This window comes from Ranitomeya variabilis, chromosome 1 (genome assembly GCF_051348905.1).
Source record: "Ranitomeya variabilis isolate aRanVar5 chromosome 1, aRanVar5.hap1, whole genome shotgun sequence".
NCBI lineage: Eukaryota > Metazoa > Chordata > Amphibia > Anura > Dendrobatidae > Ranitomeya > Ranitomeya variabilis.
The window spans coordinates 276,721,175-276,740,986 of record NC_135232.1 but is presented as its reverse complement, the minus strand read 5'-3'; the positions used below and the strand labels follow the sequence as shown (position 1 = coordinate 276,740,986).

At 45.9% G+C, this 19,812-nt stretch overlaps 1 protein-coding gene across 9 annotated transcripts in view; it reads left to right on the top strand.

Annotated features, from left to right (window-relative positions):
* RTN4R (reticulon 4 receptor) overlaps positions 1-19,812 on the top strand; it is a 393,010-nt gene that overhangs the window by 335,536 nt on the left and 37,662 nt on the right. The gene's annotated exons all lie outside the window — the stretch shown is intronic.

Here is a 19,812-nt window from a genome sequence, read left to right as displayed (position 1 = left end):
ATATATATATATATATATATATATATATATATATATATATATATATATATAGGGGCTACTCACTTTCTACAGATGCCAGACTTCATATTGCCATACTAGGGAAAGATAAACAGGCTCATTCACCAGTAATGCAATGCAGCCACCAGTAAGATTAATCTAGTTTCCATGGGTCACAATGTGTCCCTATGTCCTCCAGGGTCTGGATGTGGTGTATGGCAAGTCTGTATCTGGAATCTGTGAAGACTTTTTCTTTAATCTTTAATTTTATCCCTCAGAAATCACCCATAACTACAGTGAATAGTAGTAGTAGTTCCTTATGTATATTTTGCAGATTTATATAAAGAGATAAAATAACAGCGCACTAAACTTGCTCACACAGGGACAAAGGGTTTTCTCATCAATGAGGACAGATATGTTTATACTGTAAATCCATATGGACATAGTCCATGACTATGAGCAAGATAAACAAACTTAATTTCCTGAAGTTGTAGACCTGGAAATTTTGCACTTGAAAATGTAAACAATATGTATAATGCACATAGAGTATTTTACAAAATCTATGATCTGAATGTTCATGCTATTTCAGTTTAGCTTTCAGCCAAACATGTAAGTGAGAGTGATGGATCTTCTATATTTGCCTACTATGTACCAAACATCTGAGGCGATGGCCGGGACACAACCACGGTGCAAGAAGACTACTTTACACAAGATGAGGTGTAAACAACAAAGGGTAGATTTATTGGAAGGCAAGGAATGAAGTGGATGAGGAAGATGCAAACAGGGGTATGCAATAGCAAAAGATAATTTACAAGAGTTATATTCTTTAGCTTGTCCGTAAAATAGCACGGTGCTCCAATTGTTACAGACTCAATATATGTCATACAAGTAAATGCAAATAATAAACAAAGAATGATGCTACTCTACATATAACCTCCCTGGCCTTTACTAAGCAGGCCTCACGGCTGCCGAGTTCTGAATATTGAAGCCTACACTAGGCCCTGACATGTGCACAAAACAGGAACAAACTCACGGTGGTGTTGGAGACTCAGATCCAGTCCCGGGGGCCCCCTACAGTCTAGTACGGTGGTGCACATGGCTTTCTGCCAGCTCCGTGAAACATGGTCCTTGCTTCGGGGTCCTGAAGGTGCTCCTGGAAACTGTAAATCCCTTTCTCAGTATCTTCGTGGCTCCTCGAACTAACACAGGACAGCCACCCTCGCTGCACCCGGAAAAGTCTGTGAAATCTCACAAGTCCACTCCGTTACAGGCTGGGGCTCCTCTCTTGCAGCTATCTCAGGACACAGTTCTCCTCTCTTGCAGCTATAAGCACAAAGTTCTCTCTGCAGCAGCCTCAGCTCACACATGCTGTTCAGGCTCCACCCCTGCCATCTGCACAGTCCAGTTCATTCACACAGTATATCCCAGGGGAGAAGCAGAACATTCCTTCCTGCCAGACAAGGGGGTGCAGTCTCTTAAAGTAAAAGCATCTTCCTTACTGTCCATAACAGCACCACCCTCCTACATGCCTCCCTTCTTAATGATGGTCGTCCTCGGCCATCATAGCATCAAGGTGAAAGTCTAATGAAGGAACATGCAATGCAGAAACAGCACCTATAGAGGAGGCATCAAAGTTGAAAAAACAGACAGAGCACACTGTTCTACATATCAGACTGGTGGAAACCCTGCATTAGACCTCTGGGATCTCCGAAGCTCTTGGCTGTCAGTCAAGGCTTGACTATCTTCCAGAGGAACACTTGCTGCAGGAGCCATTATGGGCTCTTGTCTGGTCTCGTCCTCGCATGGTGGTGCTGGTACATCCATGGGATTACCGTCTCTGTGCGGCTGAGGACCCCCTACTGTGTCAGGGACAGTCCACCACTCATCATCGATTTCACCATCAGGCATGACAGATTCAGGAAGTGGAGTAGCGCCTTCAGGTGACAATGGCGTAGAACAGACCTCAGAACCGCAGAGTTGCAGCATATTTCTGTGAAGTACTCTAGGGGCGGACGCCCCGCTCTCAATCTGCACCTTGTAGACAGGGTCGTTAGCATACACTCCCTCAATTACTCTGTAAGGCTGTACTTCTCATCTCTCACTTAGTTTTCCCTTGGGGCATTTATCTCTGACTAATACTCGGTCTCCAGGTTGGAGCAGTAACTCTTGGGTCGGTTTGCGGCCCGTATGTTCTTTTTCTTGCAGCTTCTGACCCGCCAACTGCTGTATCATTTGTAATCATTGCCAATGCTTTTTCACCCATGAGGTGACAGTTCGCTCCATCAGCTCCTCTGGCTGTTTCAAATTCAGCTCAATGATCTCTCGTCCAGCTCTTCCAAACAGCAGTAGATAGGTGGTATAACCGGGGTAGAGTGGACCCAATTGTTGTAGGTCCAGAGCAACTCTGGCAGGTAGTCTGGCCAACACACCTTCTTATCCTCCTCCAACGTTCTGAGCATTTGAAGTAAGATTCGGTTGAAGCGTTCACATGCTCCGTTACCTTGAGGGTGGTAAGGGGTGGTCCAGGATCACTCGATGCCATACATATGATACAGTTCTTCCATCACCTTGCCTTGGAAACAAGCGCCTTGGTTGGAGTGGATGCGCTTTGGGCACCCATACACCTGGATGAAGTCTTGACAGATGGCTCGTGCCGCCGATTCCGCAGTCTGATCTCTAGTCGGGGTGACAACTGCGAACTGAGAAAAATGATCAGTCATCACCAAACAGTACTGTAGCCCCCGGGCCGAGTGTCCCACGAGGAGATAGTCGATCATCAAGACTTCTAGCGGTTCCTTAGTTTGTATGCCCTCTGTTCAGTACTCTTAATGAGGTCACATACTCGACATTGCCGGCAAACCTCTTCCACCACAGACACCAACCGGGGGCAATACACATACAGCTGTAACCATTGGTAGGTCTCTGTGGGGCCAAAGTGAGCTCCAAATTCGTGGGCTTCTTTAGCTACTTCTTGAGCCATTCTACCTGGGATGACCACCTGCCACCTTACTTCCATATCTTTTGGCTGTTGTCTCTTACGATATAGCACTGACTCTCGCACTTCCAGTCTATACCACTGGTGTAACAAACTCTTAATTTCAGAGTCCAGATCATCTCTCTCTTGTTTGCCAGGCTTCCGTTTCTGAGTTACCCACCATTTCATCTGTCTCAGCCCTTCATCTTCATCCTGAACATGTCCCCATTCCGGGGTAATGCACAGGCCTCCCTTCTTGACTGGGCCGCAACCACTGGGGGCTTAAACTTACGAAAGTCTGGGGTTTTCTCCTCTTTGAGTTACTCATCGAGATCCCCCGCTGGAGTCTCCACAGTTACTCTTGACAGCCCATCAGCATTTGCATTTTCAGTAGCAGAGCAATAACGGATGGTAAAGTCAAATTTGGCTAGGCGAGCCACCCACCATTGTTCTAAGTCCCCCAATTTAGCATTCTCAAGGTGGGCCAGGGGATTATTGTCTGTTCAAACTTGAATCTTGGTACCTGTCAGAAAGCCCGCAAACTTCTCTGTCACTGCCCACACCAGGGCCAGGAGCTCTAACCGGAAAGAGTTGTAATAGTGAGGGTTTCTTTCGCTGTCTCGCAAGGACCTGCTGGCATACCCGAAGACTCTCTCATGTCCATCCTGTATCTGAGAAAGTACTGCATCGAGTCCATGAAGGCTACCATCTGTGTACAACAGGAACGGTTGATCGAAATCTGCGTAGGCCAAAATCGGGGCTGAGGTAAGGGCATTCTTTATAGCCTGGAAGGCCTCGTCTTGTCTCTGGGCCCAAAGGATGTACTGGGTCTTCGGCACTCCAGCGGTCCCCCTCAGCCGCTCATTGAGAGGACCCGCCACCTTCACAAAGTCTTTAGCAAACCGGCGGTAGTACCCATCTAGCCCCAGAAAGGCCTGGAGTTCTCTCACTGTTAGAGGGACTGGCCACTTCTGGATAGCAGCCACTTTTTCTGGCGAGGGTAGAACTCCATCTTGTGACACTATGTGGCCCAGGTACTCGATCTCTCTCTTGAAGAGGTGACACTTCTTTGGCTTCACCTTCAGGTGATGAGCCAGCAGTCTTTCGAGTACCTGTCCAAGCCGGGCAAGGTGTTCTTCAAATGAGGTCGAAAACACAATGATGTCATCCAGATAGATCAGGGTAGCCTCAAAATTTAAGTCTCCCAAACAATTTTCCATCAGCCATTGAAACGTGCCCGGAGCATTGGAGAGCCCAAAGGGCATCCGGTTAAACTCGAACAGCCCCATAGGGAGGATGAAGGCGGTTTTCTCTTTGTCTTTCTCTGCCATGGCTACTTGCCAGTATTCGCTTGCTAGATCCAGGGTGGAGAAGTACTTAGCTTTCCCCAACGCTGTCAAGGATTCCTCGATGCGGGGCAACAGATACGAGTCTTGAACAGTGCAGGCATTGAGTTTCCTGTAATCTACACAGAACCGGATGGTCCCATCCTTTTTCTTGACAAGCACCACCGGGGCTGCTCAAGGGCTCTGACTACTCTGCACCAGTCCTGAATCCAGCATCTGCCTCAGTAATGTTTTCACCTCTTGATACATCTTGGACGGGATCTGCCGGTATTATTCTCAAATTGGACGAGCTTCCCCGGTCGTTATCTCATGTGTGATAGCTTCAGTACAGCCTAAGTCCTCGGCGTGATGGTCGATAGAGGCCTGATTTTCCCACAGCATAGTTTCTATTGCTTGCACACGCTCAGAGCCCAGAGCCTTCACATCCACTTCCATTTGATCAAGGATGACCCGTCCACTCCACTCCAGGGATGGTGTCTCTTCGGCCCCCTGCAGCAATTGCTAGGGTCCACTCCGCACCTTCTTTTGAATATAAAGACATCTCCTTCTGACTCACCACTTCACCCTTATGTAGGTACACCAGGGCCAGATCTGTCCCTCGTGGCAAGGTGACATCCCCGGGACCCACATTCATAGCTCTTATGGGGATGTGTCCTCGCTGGACCACAGCTATCGTACGAGTTATCATGACTTCTTGGTCCACTCCTCCGCCTATCACAGGCTGAACAATCACTTCCAACCCATCAAGGTTGCGATGAGTCCCCACTGGAAGGTATACTATAGTTTCTCACTTGGGAAGCAGGATTACAGGTTCTTTACCAGGAGCCCTGATGACCCCTACCGTCTGATAAGATGGCACACTCTTCTGCGTCCCACAGACGCGGATCAGTCGTTGTAGGGCTTCTTGAGTAGGCTTATGTGTAGTAGCCTTCTTCCAATATCCAGGTCCCCGTTGGTAAACATAATCTGATCGAGTTCACATACAGTCATATGAAAAAGTTTAGGCACCCCTATTAATCTTAAGCTAAATGTTTTATAAAAATTGTTTTTTTTGCAACAGCTATTTCAGTTTCATATATCTAATAACTGTTGGATACTGTAATGTTTCTGCCTTGAAATGAGGTTTATTGTACTAACAGAAAATGTGCAATCTGCATTCAAACAAAATTTGACAGGTGCATAAGTATGGGCACCCTTATAATTTTCTTGTTTTAAATACTCCTACCTACTTTTTACTGACTTACTAAAGCACTTTTTTTGGTTTTGTAACCTCATTGAGCTTTGAACTTCATAGCTAGGTATATGCAATCATGAGAAAAGCTACTTAAAGTGGCCACTTGCAAGTTGTTCTCCTGTTTGAATCTCCTTTGAAGAGTGGCATCATGGGCTCCTCAAAACAACTGTCAAATGATCTGAAAACAAAGATTATTCAACATAGTTGTTCAGGGGAAGGATACAAAAAGCTGTCTAAGAGATTTAACCTGTCAATTTCCATTGTGAGGAACATAGTAAGGAAATGGAAGAACACAGGTACAGTTCTTGTTAAGGCCAGAGGTGGCAGGCCAAGAAAAACATCAGAAAGGCCGAGAAGAAGAATGGTGAGATCAGTCAAGGACAATCCTCAGACCACCTCCAGAGAGCTGCAGCATCAACTTGCTGCAGATGGTGTCACTGTGCATCGGTCAACTATACAACAAACTTTGCACAAGGAGAAGCTGTATGGGAGAGTGATGGGAAAGAAGCCGTTTCTGCAAGCACGCCACAAACAGAGTCGGCTAAGGTATGCAAACACACATTTGGAGAAGCCAATTTCTTTTTGGAAGAAGGTCCTGTGGACGGATGAAACCAAGATTGAGTTGTTTGGTAATACAAAAAGCCGTTATGCATGGCGGCAAAAAAACACAGTGCGTTGTATGTTGTGAATTTGCTTTTTGCTCCCTCTAGTGGTTACTAGTTTTTTGACTCTGGTTTTTCTGTCATTCCTTTTATCCGCACCTGGGTCGTTAGTTGGGGTGTTGCTATATAAGCTCCCTGGACCTTCAGTTCTATGCCTGGCAACGTAGTTATCAGAGCTAGTCTGCTGTGCTCTTGTCTACTGATCCTGGTTCCAGTTATATCAGCTAAGTCTGCCTTTTGCTTTTGCTATTTGTTTTGGTTTTGTATTTTTGTCCAGCTTGTTCCAAATCTATATCCTGACCTTTGCTGGAAGCTCTAGGGGGCTGGTGTTCTCCCCCCGGACCGTTAGACGGTTCGGGGGTTCTTGAATTTCCAGTGTGGATTTTGATAGGGTTTTTGTTGACCATATAAGTTACCTTTCTTTATTCTGCTATCAGTAAGCGGGCCTCTCTGTGCTAAACCTGGTTCATTTCTGTGTTTGTCATTTCCTCTTACCTCACCGTCATTATTTGTGGGGGGCTTCTATCCAGCTTTGGGGTCCCCTTCTCTGGAGGCAAGAAAGGTCTTTGTTTTCCTCTACTAGGGGTAGCTAGATTCTCCGGCTGGCGCGTGTCATCTAGAATCAACGTAGGAATGATCCCCGGCTACTTCTAGTGTTGGCGTTAGGAGTAGATATATGGTCAACCCAGTTACCACTGCCCTATGAGCTGGATTTTTGTATTCTGCAGACTTCCACGTTCCTCTGAGACCCTCGCCATTGGGGTCATAACAGTTTGCCAGGCCAGTATTAAATGTTTAATGCATTGCAGAAGAGGGATTATAAGAAAGAAGATTCTGAGTTTTTTTTTTTTTTTTTCTCCTTCCCCTTTACCTCAGAGTGGCTATGCTTGCTGCAGACATGAATGTCCAGACCTTGATTACAAGTGTGGACCAGCTGGCTACTCGTGTGCAGGGCATACAAGACTATGTTATCAGAAATCCTAGGTCAGAACCTAAAATACCGATTCCTGAACTGTTTTCCGGAGACAGGTTTAAGTTTAGGAATTTCGTGAATAATTGTAAATTGTTTTTGTCCCTGAGACCCTGTTCATCTGGAGATTCTGCTCAGCAAGTAAAAATTGTTATTTCGTTCTTACGGGGCGACCCTCAGGATTGGGCTTTTTCGCTGGCGCCAGGAGATCCGGCATTGGCTGATCTTGATGCGTTTTTTCTGGCGCTCGGTTTACTTTATGAGGAACCCAATCTTGAGATTCAGGCAGAAAAGGCCTTGCTGGCTATGTCTCAGGGGCAGGACGAGGCTGAAGTGTATTGCCAAAAATTTCGGAAATGGTCCGTGCTGACACATTGGAACGAGTGTGCACTGGCCGCTAATTTTAGAAATGGCCTTTCTGAAGCCATTAAGAATGTTATGGTGGGTTTTCCCATTCCCACAGGTCTGAATGATACTATGGCACTGGCTATTCAAATTGACCGGCGGTTGCGGGAGCGCAAAACCGCAAATTCCCTCATGGTGTTGTCTGAACAGACACCTAATTCGGTGCAATGTGATAGAAAAACCGCAAATTCCCTCATGGTGTTGTCTGAACAGACACCTGATTTAATGCAATGTGATAGAATCCTGACTAGAAATGAGCGGAAAATTCATAGACGCCGGAATGGCTTGTGCTACTACTGTGGTGATTCTACACATGTTATCTCAGCATGCTCTAAACGTATAGCTAAGGTTGTTAGTCCTGTCACCGTTGGTAATTTGCAACCTAAATTTATTCTGTCTGTAACTTTGATTTGCTCACTGTCATCTTATCCTGTCATGGCGTTTGTAGATTCAGGTGCTGCCCTGAGTCTCATGGATCTCTCATTTGCTAAGCGCTGTGGATTTACTCTTGAACCATTAGAAAATCCTATTCCTCTTAGGGGTATTGATGCTACACCATTGGCAGCAAATAAACCGCAGTATTGGACTCAGGTTACCATGTGCATGACTCCTGAACACCGCGAGGTGATACGTTTCCTGGTTTTACATAAAATGCATGATTTGGTTGTTTTAGGGCTGCCATGGTTACAGATCCATAATCCAGTCCTGGACTGGAAGGCTATGTCAGTCTCAAGTTGGGGCTGTCGTGGTATTCATGAGGATTCCCTGCCTGTGTCTATTGCTTCTTCTACGCCTTCGGAAATTCCGGAGTATTTGTCTGATTATCAGGATGTCTTCAGTGAGTCTGAGTCCAGTGCACTGCCTCCTCATAGGGACTGTGACTGTGCTATAGATTTGATTCCGGGCAGTAAATTTCCTAAGGGAAGACTGTTTAATCTGTCGGTACCTGAACATACCGCTATGCGTTCATATATCAAGGAGTCTCTGGAAAAAGGACATATTCGTCCGTCTTCTTCCCCTCTTGGTGCGGGATTCTTTTTTGTGGCAAAAAAGGACGGATCTTTGAGACCTTGTATTGATTATCGGCTTTTGAATAAGATCACTGTCAAATTTCAGTATCCTTTACCGCTGTTGTCTGACTTGTTTGCCCGGATTAAGGGTGCCAAGTGGTTCACCAAGATAGACCTTCGTGGTGCGTACAACCTTGTGCGCATTAAGCAAGGTGATGAATGGAAAACCGCATTCAATACGCCCGAAGGTCATTTTGAGTACTTGGTGATGCCTTTTGGGCTCTCCAATGCGCCTTCAGTTTTTCAGTCCTTTATGCATGACATTTTCCGGAAGTATCTGGATAAATTTTTGATTGTTTATCTGGATGATATTTTGGTTTTTTCTGATAATTGGGATTCGCATGTGGAGCAGGTCAGGTTGGTCTTTAAAATTTTGCGTGAAAATTCTTTGTTTGTCAAGGGCTCAAAGTGTCTCTTTGGTGTACAGAAGGTTCCCTTTTTGGGGTTCATTTTTTCCCCTTCTGCTGTGGAGATGGACCCAGTCAAGGTCCGAGCTATTCTTGATTGGACTCAGCCCTCGTCAGTTAAGAGTCTTCAGAAGTTCTTGGGCTTCGCTAACTTCTACCGTCGTTTTATCGCTAATTTTTCTAGCATTGTGAAACCTTTGACGGATATGACCAAGAAGGGCTCCGATGTAGCTAACTGGGCTCCTGCTGCCGTGGAGGCTTTCCAGGAGTTGAAACGCCGGTTTACTTCGGCGCCTGTTTTGTGCCAGCCTGACGTCTCACTTCCCTTTCAGGTTGAGGTGGATGCTTCGGAGATTGGGGCAGGGGCCGTTTTGTCGCAGAGAGGCCCTGGTTGCTCTGTTATGAAACCTTGTGCCTTTTTCTCTAGGAAGTTTTCGCCTGCCGAGCGAAATTATGATGTGGGCAATCGGGAGTTGTTGGCCATGAAATGGGCATTTGAGGAGTGGCGTCATTGGCTCGAGGGTGCTAAGCATCGTGTGGTGGTCTTGACTGATCACAAAAATCTGATGTATCTCGAGTCTGCTAAACGCCTTAATCCGAGACAGGCCCGCTGGTCATTGTTTTTCTCCCGCTTTGATTTTGTTGTCTCGTATTTACCAGGTTCAAAGAATGTGAAGGCCGATGCTCTTTCTAGGAGCTTTGTGCCTGATGCTCCTGGAGTCGCTGATCCTGTTGGTATTCTTAAAGATGGAGTTATCTTGTCAGCTATTTCTCCGGATCTGCGACGTGTGTTGCAGAGATTTCAGGCTGATAGGCCTGAGTCTTGTCCACCTGACAGACTGTTTGTCCCGGATAAGTGGACCAGCAGAGTCATTTCCGAGGTTCATTCCTCGGTGTTGGCAGGTCACCCGGGAATTTTTGGCACCAGAGATCTGGTGGCCAGGTCCTTTTGGTGGCCTTCCTTGTCAAGGGATGTGCGGTCATTTGTGCAGTCCTGTGGGACTTGTGCTCGAGCTAAGCCTTGCTGTTCTCGTGCCAGCGGTTTGCTCTTGCCCTTGCCTGTCCCGAAGAGACCTTGGACACATATCTCCATGGATTTCATTTCTGATCTTCCGCTATCTCAGGGCATGTCCGTTATCTGGGTGATATGTGATCGCTTCTCCAAGATGGTCCATTTGGTTCCTTTGCCTAAGCTGCCTTCCTCTTCCGATCTGGTTCCTGTGTTTTTCCAGAACGTGGTTCGTTTGCACGGCATCCCTGAGAATATTGTGTCAGACAGAGGATCCCAGTTCGTTTCCAGGTTCTGGCGATCCTTTTGTAGTAGGATGGGCATTGATTTGTCATTTTCGTCTGCTTTCCATCCTCAGACTAATGGACAGACGGAGCGAACCAATCAGACTTTGGAGGCTTATTTGAGGTGTTTTGTCTCTGCTGATCAGGACGATTGGGTGACATTCTTGCCGTTGGCTGAGTTTGCCCTTAATAATCGGGCTAGTTCCGCCACCTTGGTTTCGCCTTTTTTCTGCAACTCTGGTTTCCATCCTCGCTTTTGTTCGGGTCATGTGGAGCCTTCTGACTGTCCTGGGGTGGATTCTGTGGTGGATAGGTTGCAGCAGATCTGGAATCATGTGGTGGACAACTTGAAGTTGTCACAGGAGAAGGCTCAGCGCTTTGCCAACCGCCGCCGCGGTGTGGGTCCCCGACTACGCGTTGGGGATTTGGTGTGGCTTTCTTCCCGCTTTGTTCCTATGAAGGTCTCCTCTCCCAAATTTAAACCTCGTTTTATTGGGCCTTACAAGATATTGGAAATCCTTAATCCTGTATCTTTTCGTCTGGATCTTCCTGTGTCGTTTGCTATTCACAATGTATTTCATAGGTCCTTGTTGCGGCGGTACATTGTGCCTGTAGTTCCTTCTGCTGAGCCTCCTGCTCCGGTGTTGGTTGAGGGCGAGTTGGAGTACGTGGTGGAGAAGATCTTGGATTCTCGCCTCTCCAGGCGGAGGCTTCAGTACCTGGTCAAGTGGAAGGGCTATGGTCAGGAGGATAATTCCTGGGTGGTCGCCTCTGATGTTCATGCGGCCGATTTAGTTCGTGCCTTTCATGCCGCTCATCCTGATCGCCCTGGTGGTCGTGGTGAGGGTTCGGTGACCCCTCACTAAGGGGGGGGTACTGTTGTGAATTTGCTTTTTGCTCCCTCTAGTGGTTACTAGTTTTTTGACTCTGGTTTTTCTGTCATTCCTTTTATCCGCACCTGGGTCGTTAGTTGGGGTGTTGCTATATAAGCTCCCTGGACCTTCAGTTCTATGCCTGGCAACGTAGTTATCAGAGCTAGTCTGCTGTGCTCTTGTCTACTGATCCTGGTTCCAGTTATATCAGCTAAGTCTGCCTTTTGCTTTTGCTATTTGTTTTGGTTTTGTATTTTTGTCCAGCTTGTTCCAAATCTATATCCTGACCTTTGCTGGAAGCTCTAGGGGGCTGGTGTTCTCCCCCCGGACCGTTAGACGGTTCGGGGGTTCTTGAATTTCCAGTGTGGATTTTGATAGGGTTTTTGTTGACCATATAAGTTACCTTTCTTTATTCTGCTATCAGTAAGCGGGCCTCTCTGTGCTAAACCTGGTTCATTTCTGTGTTTGTCATTTCCTCTTACCTCACCGTCATTATTTGTGGGGGGCTTCTATCCAGCTTTGGGGTCCCCTTCTCTGGAGGCAAGAAAGGTCTTTGTTTTCCTCTACTAGGGGTAGCTAGATTCTCCGGCTGGCGCGTGTCATCTAGAATCAACGTAGGAATGATCCCCGGCTACTTCTAGTGTTGGCGTTAGGAGTAGATATATGGTCAACCCAGTTACCACTGCCCTATGAGCTGGATTTTTGTATTCTGCAGACTTCCACGTTCCTCTGAGACCCTCGCCATTGGGGTCATAACAGTTGTATAGTTGACCGATGCACAGTGACACCATCTGCAGCAAGTTGATGCTGCAGCTCTCTGGAGGTGGTCTGAGGATTGTCCTTGACTGATCTCACCATTCTTCTTCTCTGCCTTTCTGATGTTTTTCTTGGCCTGCCACTTCTGGCCTTAACAAGAACTGTACCTGTGTTCTTCCATTTCCTTACTATGTTCCTCACAGTGGAAATTGACAGGTTAAATCTCTGAGACAGCTTTTTGTATCCTTCCCCTGAACAACTATGTTGAATAATCTTTGTTTTCAGATCATTTGACAGTTGTTTTGAGGAGCCCATGATGCCACTCTTCAAAGGAGATTCAAACAGGAGAACAACTTGCAAGTGGCCACTTTAAGTAGCTTTTCTCATGATTGCATACACCTGGCTATGAAGTTCAAAGCTCAATGAGGTTACAAAACCAAAAGAAGTTCTTTAGTAAGTCAGTAAAAAGTAGGTAGGAGTATTTAAAACAAGAAAATGATAAGGGTGCCCATACTTATGCACCTGTCAAATTTTGTTTGAATGCAGATTGCACATTTTCTGTTAGTACAATAAACCTCATTTCAAGGCAGAAACATTACTGTGTCCAACAGTTATTAGATATATGAAACTGAAATAGCTGTTGCAAAAAAACCAATTTTTATAAAACATTTAGCTTAAGATTAATAGGGGTGCCCAAACTTTTTCATATGACTGTAGGATATTCATTCCCAGTACTACAGGCACATCTTCTTTGATAGGCTCAGGGACTAGCAGGATCCCTTTTCTCCCCACTTCTTGCCCACATATTCGAATATTCATCCACACGACCCCTGTGACTGAGATCGGTTGTTGGTTGGCAGTAAACAACCGGATCAATGTCTCTTTTTCTGGCTTGGCCAGGGCCTGAAAATGCTGCCTGAAATACGTTTCTGGCATTGTCATCACTTGTTACCCAGTATCTATCAGGCAATCCTCTAGAACTCCCTCGAATTCAGCGTGTAGGATGGGACACCCAGCAATCAGGTGTTCATTATGATATGGAGCAGCCTCTCTCCTCACCTCACCCGCAGAGTGCCGCACTACTGCAGGGGTTGTAGTTTAACAGCAGCTTCCACTGGCCTTGAGTATAATTCCGACAGTCTCTGGCAAGGTGCCCCCGTCCTCCACATTCCCAGCTTTGGATGCCTCCTCCTCGCTGGGGGGCACCTCGAGCCTTTCCTCGTGCCTCCAATGCTTGATGGGAGGGGGCTTGCTCCCACTGATCCCGTATCGGTGGGGCCGAAGAATGGTTGCATGAGTACGGTGGGTCAGCCTGTTGTAGTTCCCCCACTCTTCGCTCCATCTGGGTCAGTTTCTCTTGCACGTTGACAAGGGACCACTGCAAGTCTTGCACCACCTGGACCAGCACCTCCTGATGGCTTGGGTCCCCTCTGGTATTTGTGCCCTGGACATGCATCACCCCAGAGGCGTAGCTCTCTTCTTTACTTCGGGACACTGTTTCCGCCAGGATTTGACGAAACGTAAGAGTCGGATCTGCCCGGACCCGTTCTGACAGTGGTCGCCTTAAGGATGTGCTGTGCAGTCCCAGAATGAATTGCTCCCGGAGTATCCGGTCTTTAGAGCCCATGCTGCCAAATCCATCCGCCTCCTTTCTCTGCACCTCTGCTAACACTTCTTGCAGTGCTGTTGCATACTGAGAAATTCCTTCTTCTTCCCACTGCAGCCTAGAGAAAAATTTGGCACGAAGGTGTCCCGCGCTAGCAGTCTCACCGTAGATCTCTTCCAGGAACTTCACTAGCTCCTTCAGGGTACTGCGGGTGAGTTCTGGTTGTAGGCAGATATTTCTATGGGCTTCTCCCTCTAGGGCAGTTAAAGCAATGTCCGCTTCTAGGTCTGGGCTGATGTTATAAATCTTCAGGGTACTTTTGCAGCCGGGACACAAAGTCGGAAAGTGGCATATTATTGCCGTCAAACTTTGGTAGCACACTAAATATGGTGCCCATAAGGAGCATCCTTGCAGGGGTTCCACCAATGCCCACAGCATCTCCATTAACATTAGCATTCCTGCCATTGCTGTCTGCTGCCTCCATCTTGGTGACAGTACCCTGCTCGCAGCACCACTTGAAGCGATGGCCGGGGGACCACCACGGTGCAGGAAAACTACTGTACAAAAGATGAGGTGCAAACAGCAAAGGGTAGATTTATTGGAAGGCAAGGAATTAAGTGGATGAGGAAGATGCAAACAGGGGTATGCAATGGCAAAAGATAATTTACAAGAGTTATATTCTTTAGCTTGTCCGTAAAATAGCACGGTGCTCCAACTGTTACCGACTCAATATATGTCACTCAGGTAAATGCAAATAATAAACAAAGAATGATGCTACACTACGTATAACCTCCCTGGCCTTTACTAAGCAGTCCTCATGGCTGCTGTGTTCTGAATATTGAAGCCTACACTAGGCCCTGACATATGCACAAAACAGGAACAAACTCACGGTGATGTTGGGGACTCAGATCCAGTCCTGGGGGGCCCCCTACAGTCTAGTACGGTGGTGCACATGGCTTTCTGTCTGCTCCGTGAAACGTGGTCTTCTCCTTGGAAACTGTAAATCCCTTTCTCAGTATCTTCGTGGCTCCTCGAACTAACACAGGACAGTCACCCTCGCTGCACCCGGAAAAGTCTGTGAAATCTCACAAGTCCACTCCGTTACAGGCTGGGGCTCTTCTCTTGCAGCTATCTCAGGACACATTTCTCCTCTCTTGCAGCTATAAGCACAAAGTTCTCTCTGCAGCAGCCTCAGCTCACGCATGCTGTTCAGGCTCCACCCCTGCCATCTGCACAGTCCAGTTCATTCACACAGTATATCCCAGGGGAGAAGCAGAACATTCCTTCCTGCCAGACAAGGGGGTGCAGTCTCTTAAAGTAACAGCATGTTCCTTACTGTCCATAACAGCGCCACCCTCCTACACATTAGCCTTATATTTTAATACTGAAGAAGACCTAGTTCTTCATCACTTAAGTCTTTCTGAAGACATGCAGAATTCCGAAATGGAGTTGACTTATTACAGAATAAAAATAAAAAACTGTCAAACGGTAAGGAAAGCACTAAACTACGCTCTACTCACTTATTAAACCCCCCACTGCTCAGTCAATGATACTGTGGCGCTCTCCACCAGTCTTTTTTTACGCTGTTGCTGTGAGCAGTGACGACAATTTTTGGCATTACTGATGTAGGCACAAAACAGTTTAGGCTGGTGGTTTAACTTACTGGTGCAGGGATAGGCAGAGATGTGCCAAAAATTATAAAGACATTTTTTGCCTCCTAATAAATTAGCTACTCACCCCAGCTAAATTCATATTAATGCTGGCGTATGAAACACTTACCGTAATAAATTCCCCCAGTGTTTATACACAAAATAATTCTTGAAGGGTATTATCATTGTGAGTCTTGAGCAGCATGTTCTTTATTAGTTGTTTGGATATTACAGCAGTGACATGAACACAGAGAAAACAAAGGTTATTGTTTCTGTTTTCTACATACTTCAATTGGTGCTGTTTTGTTGAGTAGAGTTAATGCCAGTAGAGCTAAGGCTAGAGATTTTTCTATTATGGACACAGCAAGGAAGCTGCTTTCACCTCCAAAGGATATTTTAAAGATGTGATCACTCAGCATGAGACAATTATTGCTCAGCCACCCTTAGAGTTCTTCTGTGCTGAAAAATATGACGATTCTAAACAAGTAAATAATCTATGGAAGTCCTACTTTACATGCCGGCAGTATCTAGAGGTGCTTGTACATACAACCCCAGTCATCCAATTAGCAGAAAATGCTCAAACTTTGGAAGGATGCAGATGACCTACTTGGGTGACATCTGTATTTTTGCCTAGTTTTCAAGAGATAACGTTTATATCATATTCATGCAATGGTCTCTCATATTACAATGCCCTCAGGACTATATTTCTAATACATACTTTTTCAGGGGTGTTACTAGTTCAAAACGCTATGCCACAGTCAACATTCTTCTGGGAAGATCCATGCAATCAATCGGTAATGGTATTTCACTGGTATAACTGAAACATAAAACATAAAACTGAACATAAAGAGTAATTTACAGCTCTTAGGTTCTCCTTATGGCTTTTACAAGGACTTGCTAATTTTCCTGTCTACTTATACTTCTATAGTAATCTTTTTATATTATTTTTCGAACATCAGAAACATTTACTAAGTTGGGGACCATCCCGGTTGGGTGCACCTTGTCAGTGGCATGTCTGTTAAGCTTGTTTGATCAAAATGGTGTTGACCAAGTACCCTATGCTATGTAGATTTACTATTTATTCACTGCAGGGTATTTGCTCATTTAGTTTTTAGCTGTTGCATGGACATAGTGTGAATGTCCATCTTCATTGCACATATACCAACATATATTTCTGCTCCTTTCTTTGGTTTCACATTAGGTTGCCATACAGCTATGGGCTCAACTTACAATAGTTTTAAAATGGAAGCAATTTATTTTATAACTTGTGGGACCTCTATAGTCTATAATGTGTTTATTCTATGACATACAACCAAAAGGGTCAGTAGCAATGTGAGATGTCAGTCCCAAATCTAATCGTTTCAGCTGCTGACATACAGTAGAAGATAATATTTGCTCTTTATGGTTTAATAAGAGTAATGCCACTTAACTATAAATCATAAATCACTAAATTAATAATTCTTGTATAAATGATCATTGGCTTATCATGTTTAGTTTTTTAGTTCAGGGTCCTTTTTTTCTTCTTTTTATTCCTGGTGTTCCCTGTTATTTATTCAACATTAAAAATAAATATATAAGGATCGTCCCAAGTATTAGTTTCAATATTCATGAAAATGTGTATTTGATCTTTATGTGATAATTATAAACTTTGTTTTTTTTTGCTCAGCAGATTAAGAGCGAAGTATGGTTAAATCCTTTGCAAATTACCTTTGAAATGCTGTTTGTTTTTGAGTTATGGACTTTTGCCATTCAGAAATGAGGATGTGCAGTATATGCCATATGTCTATATGATTGGCCCTATTAAAGCAGTGGGAGATGTGCTAACATAATTATTTATTCGGACTGTATTGTGCCTCTTTCTATTAATGTTAGTGTGAGCAATAGGATGCAACAAAGACTTTTCTTATATTTTTACAAAAAATTAATCAGTACCACCAATAAATGAATCCTTCTTTTCAAGATATTTGACAGGGAATGATGATGTAATGGACTGGGTGGTGGAGCCACTGTGCCGTGATCTGAGGAGAGCTTGGAGAGGCGTGACTAGGTGCCTCACCAAGTCTGACCTTAGATGCACAGCGGCTGGAGATACCATGACCGGAGGAGTGACAAGGGAGATGGGACCCCCAAGGAACAAGAGGCAGGTACAGCCAGGAATGGTAGACTTAGCAAGTTGGGGACCATCCTGGTTGGGTGCACCTTGTCATGTTAGAAACAACAATGTTGCAAAGGCACCTCACATCAGATGAAGGTGCCTTAAATAATAAGTGAATCCCAGCCATTGGGTGGGGACACTTTTGAACGGCATGCTCTATCTTTTCAAAAGGGTGGTACAGAGCTTGACCGTACCCTTAGCACAGTGCCCGGGGATCTGCAGATCAAGCACAGACACTGGGCAGCAGTAGGAAAAAGAGGAGGGAGTGCGGGCTGCAGCGGTGAGGGAATTAGCATCCTAGCTGGGGAAAAGGGGTAGCATGCAGGGACACCAGTGCTACAGTACCCCCATTTATTCCCCCCTCTTTTTTATGCCTGCAAGAAATCTCTCTAGGAGGAGAGGGGCATGGATGTTCTCCCTTGGCTCCCAGAACCTTTCCTCAAGACCGAACCCCTTCCAATCCACAAGAAAAAAGGTTTTTCTTCTTACCCTCTTGGTGCCCACAATGTACTCTACTCTACCTTCAGTGCTGACTGGAACAGCAGTGGTACCAGGATCTTTGAAAAAGGGACTGAGGATGACAGGCTTGAGGAGAGAGACAGGGATAGGGGATCTGCAAAGAGTTTGAGCTTGTAAGATACTGGATTAATCTGTTTTAAGCAAGGACCCTGTTTATATGAGGCTACCTTGAGATGGACATACTTGGATGACAGCCAGACCTTGTCTCCAGGATGAAACAGAGGCGGATCCAGATGTCTCTTGTCTGCATGTCTCTTTATCTGCTCAGAAGACTTAAATAAGGTGAGTTTGGTGTCATCCTAGATTTTAGAAAAACTGACCTCGGGTAGATGGCAGCTGACCCCCAAGGGACAGGAGGCAGGTGCAGCAAGGATTGGTAGATTTATGAAGTTCTGGCTGGCATGGCTGGTTTAGTAACTGACACGACAGACACACAGGCAGGCAGAAACTGACGGACATGATTGGTATCCAGGAAGTTAGATGCAGGCGGACAAGACTGATATACAAACAGGCAGAAACTGGCAGGCACGGCTGATATATGGGAAGGCATGGCCTATAAACAGACAGGGGGGCATGGCTGATTGACAAGCAGGTGGGCATGCCTGATAGGAAGGTAGGCATGGCTGATCTACTGAACAGATATACTGGGATACGAGCACTTGAACCTGAGAACCAGTAACAAACTACAATGCTGCACAGGCACTTCCCATCATATGGAGGTGCCTTAAATAATAAGTGTCTCCCAGTCATTGGCTGGAGACACTTTAGGACAGCACACACTGTCCCTTTAAAAGGTGAGCACCCTAAGCACAGTGCCTGGGAATTTGTAAACCATGCCCAGACCCCGGACAGCAGAAGGAGTGCGGAGCCGCGACGGTGAGTGAGTCAGCATCCCTGCCGATGGAGGGGGCAGAGTACAGGGAGGCCAGTGTTACAAATTAAATATATTATACACATTGCCTCAACATTAAATGGATTTTTTGAGATGAGAAGAGTCTACAGTCATTCTAGGTGACTGTCGGGGGAGGGGGCAAAGTGCTGAGTGTAGGGAGGCCGTCGCTACAAATGCAAAGTATTATACACATTGCCTCAACATTAAATGGATTTTGTGAACTGAGAAGAGTCACATAGAGTGACTGCAGACTGCTGAATCAAGGCAATGTGTGATGTGCGAGTCACTGAAAGTATGCTATACTGCATGTCAACAAGACTCTTCTCCACGAGGAGCAAGGAGGATCTTAGTCGGCACATGACTTCTTGTATGCAAATTTTATGCATGAGCTCACATGACCACTCACTCACAGGGGAAATACAGGTGAATCGCGACAGTGTGCAAATCGCATACTAGAATCACATAGGGTGACTGCAGACCCTTCTCAGTTAAAACTTTATAAAACTGGATTGCTAGAGGATTTCTACCGTGTTACTCTGAAATATAAATACCGTATTTTCCGGCGTATAAGACGACTGGGCGTATAAGACGACCCCCCAACTTTACCAGTTAAAAAATAAAATCTTCTTAAAAGTTGGGGGTCTTCTTATACACCGTATGTCGTCTTATAGGGCCGGTGAATATGTGCCTTTTGGGGGGGGGGGGGAGTGATCCTGATGAGGACGAGGGGGCGTCTCACAGGAAAGTGAGTATCCCCCATTACCTTATCATAGCGCTGCAGCGTGGGGTCTCTGTGCTGGGAGCGGCGGCTGCTGTGCTGTGGCGGCTCCTCTTCTGCAGTGTGGGGCCTCTGGTGCTGTGGGGCAGTGGCGGCGGCGTATCTTCATGCAGTCGGGGCTCCTCCGGCATCTCAGCCTGGAAGCCCCGCCGGCAACTCCATCGGTACAATGCGGTCAGGTGGCCTCCGGGAAAATGGCCGCTGCTCAGATTCAGATCTCGTCCCGA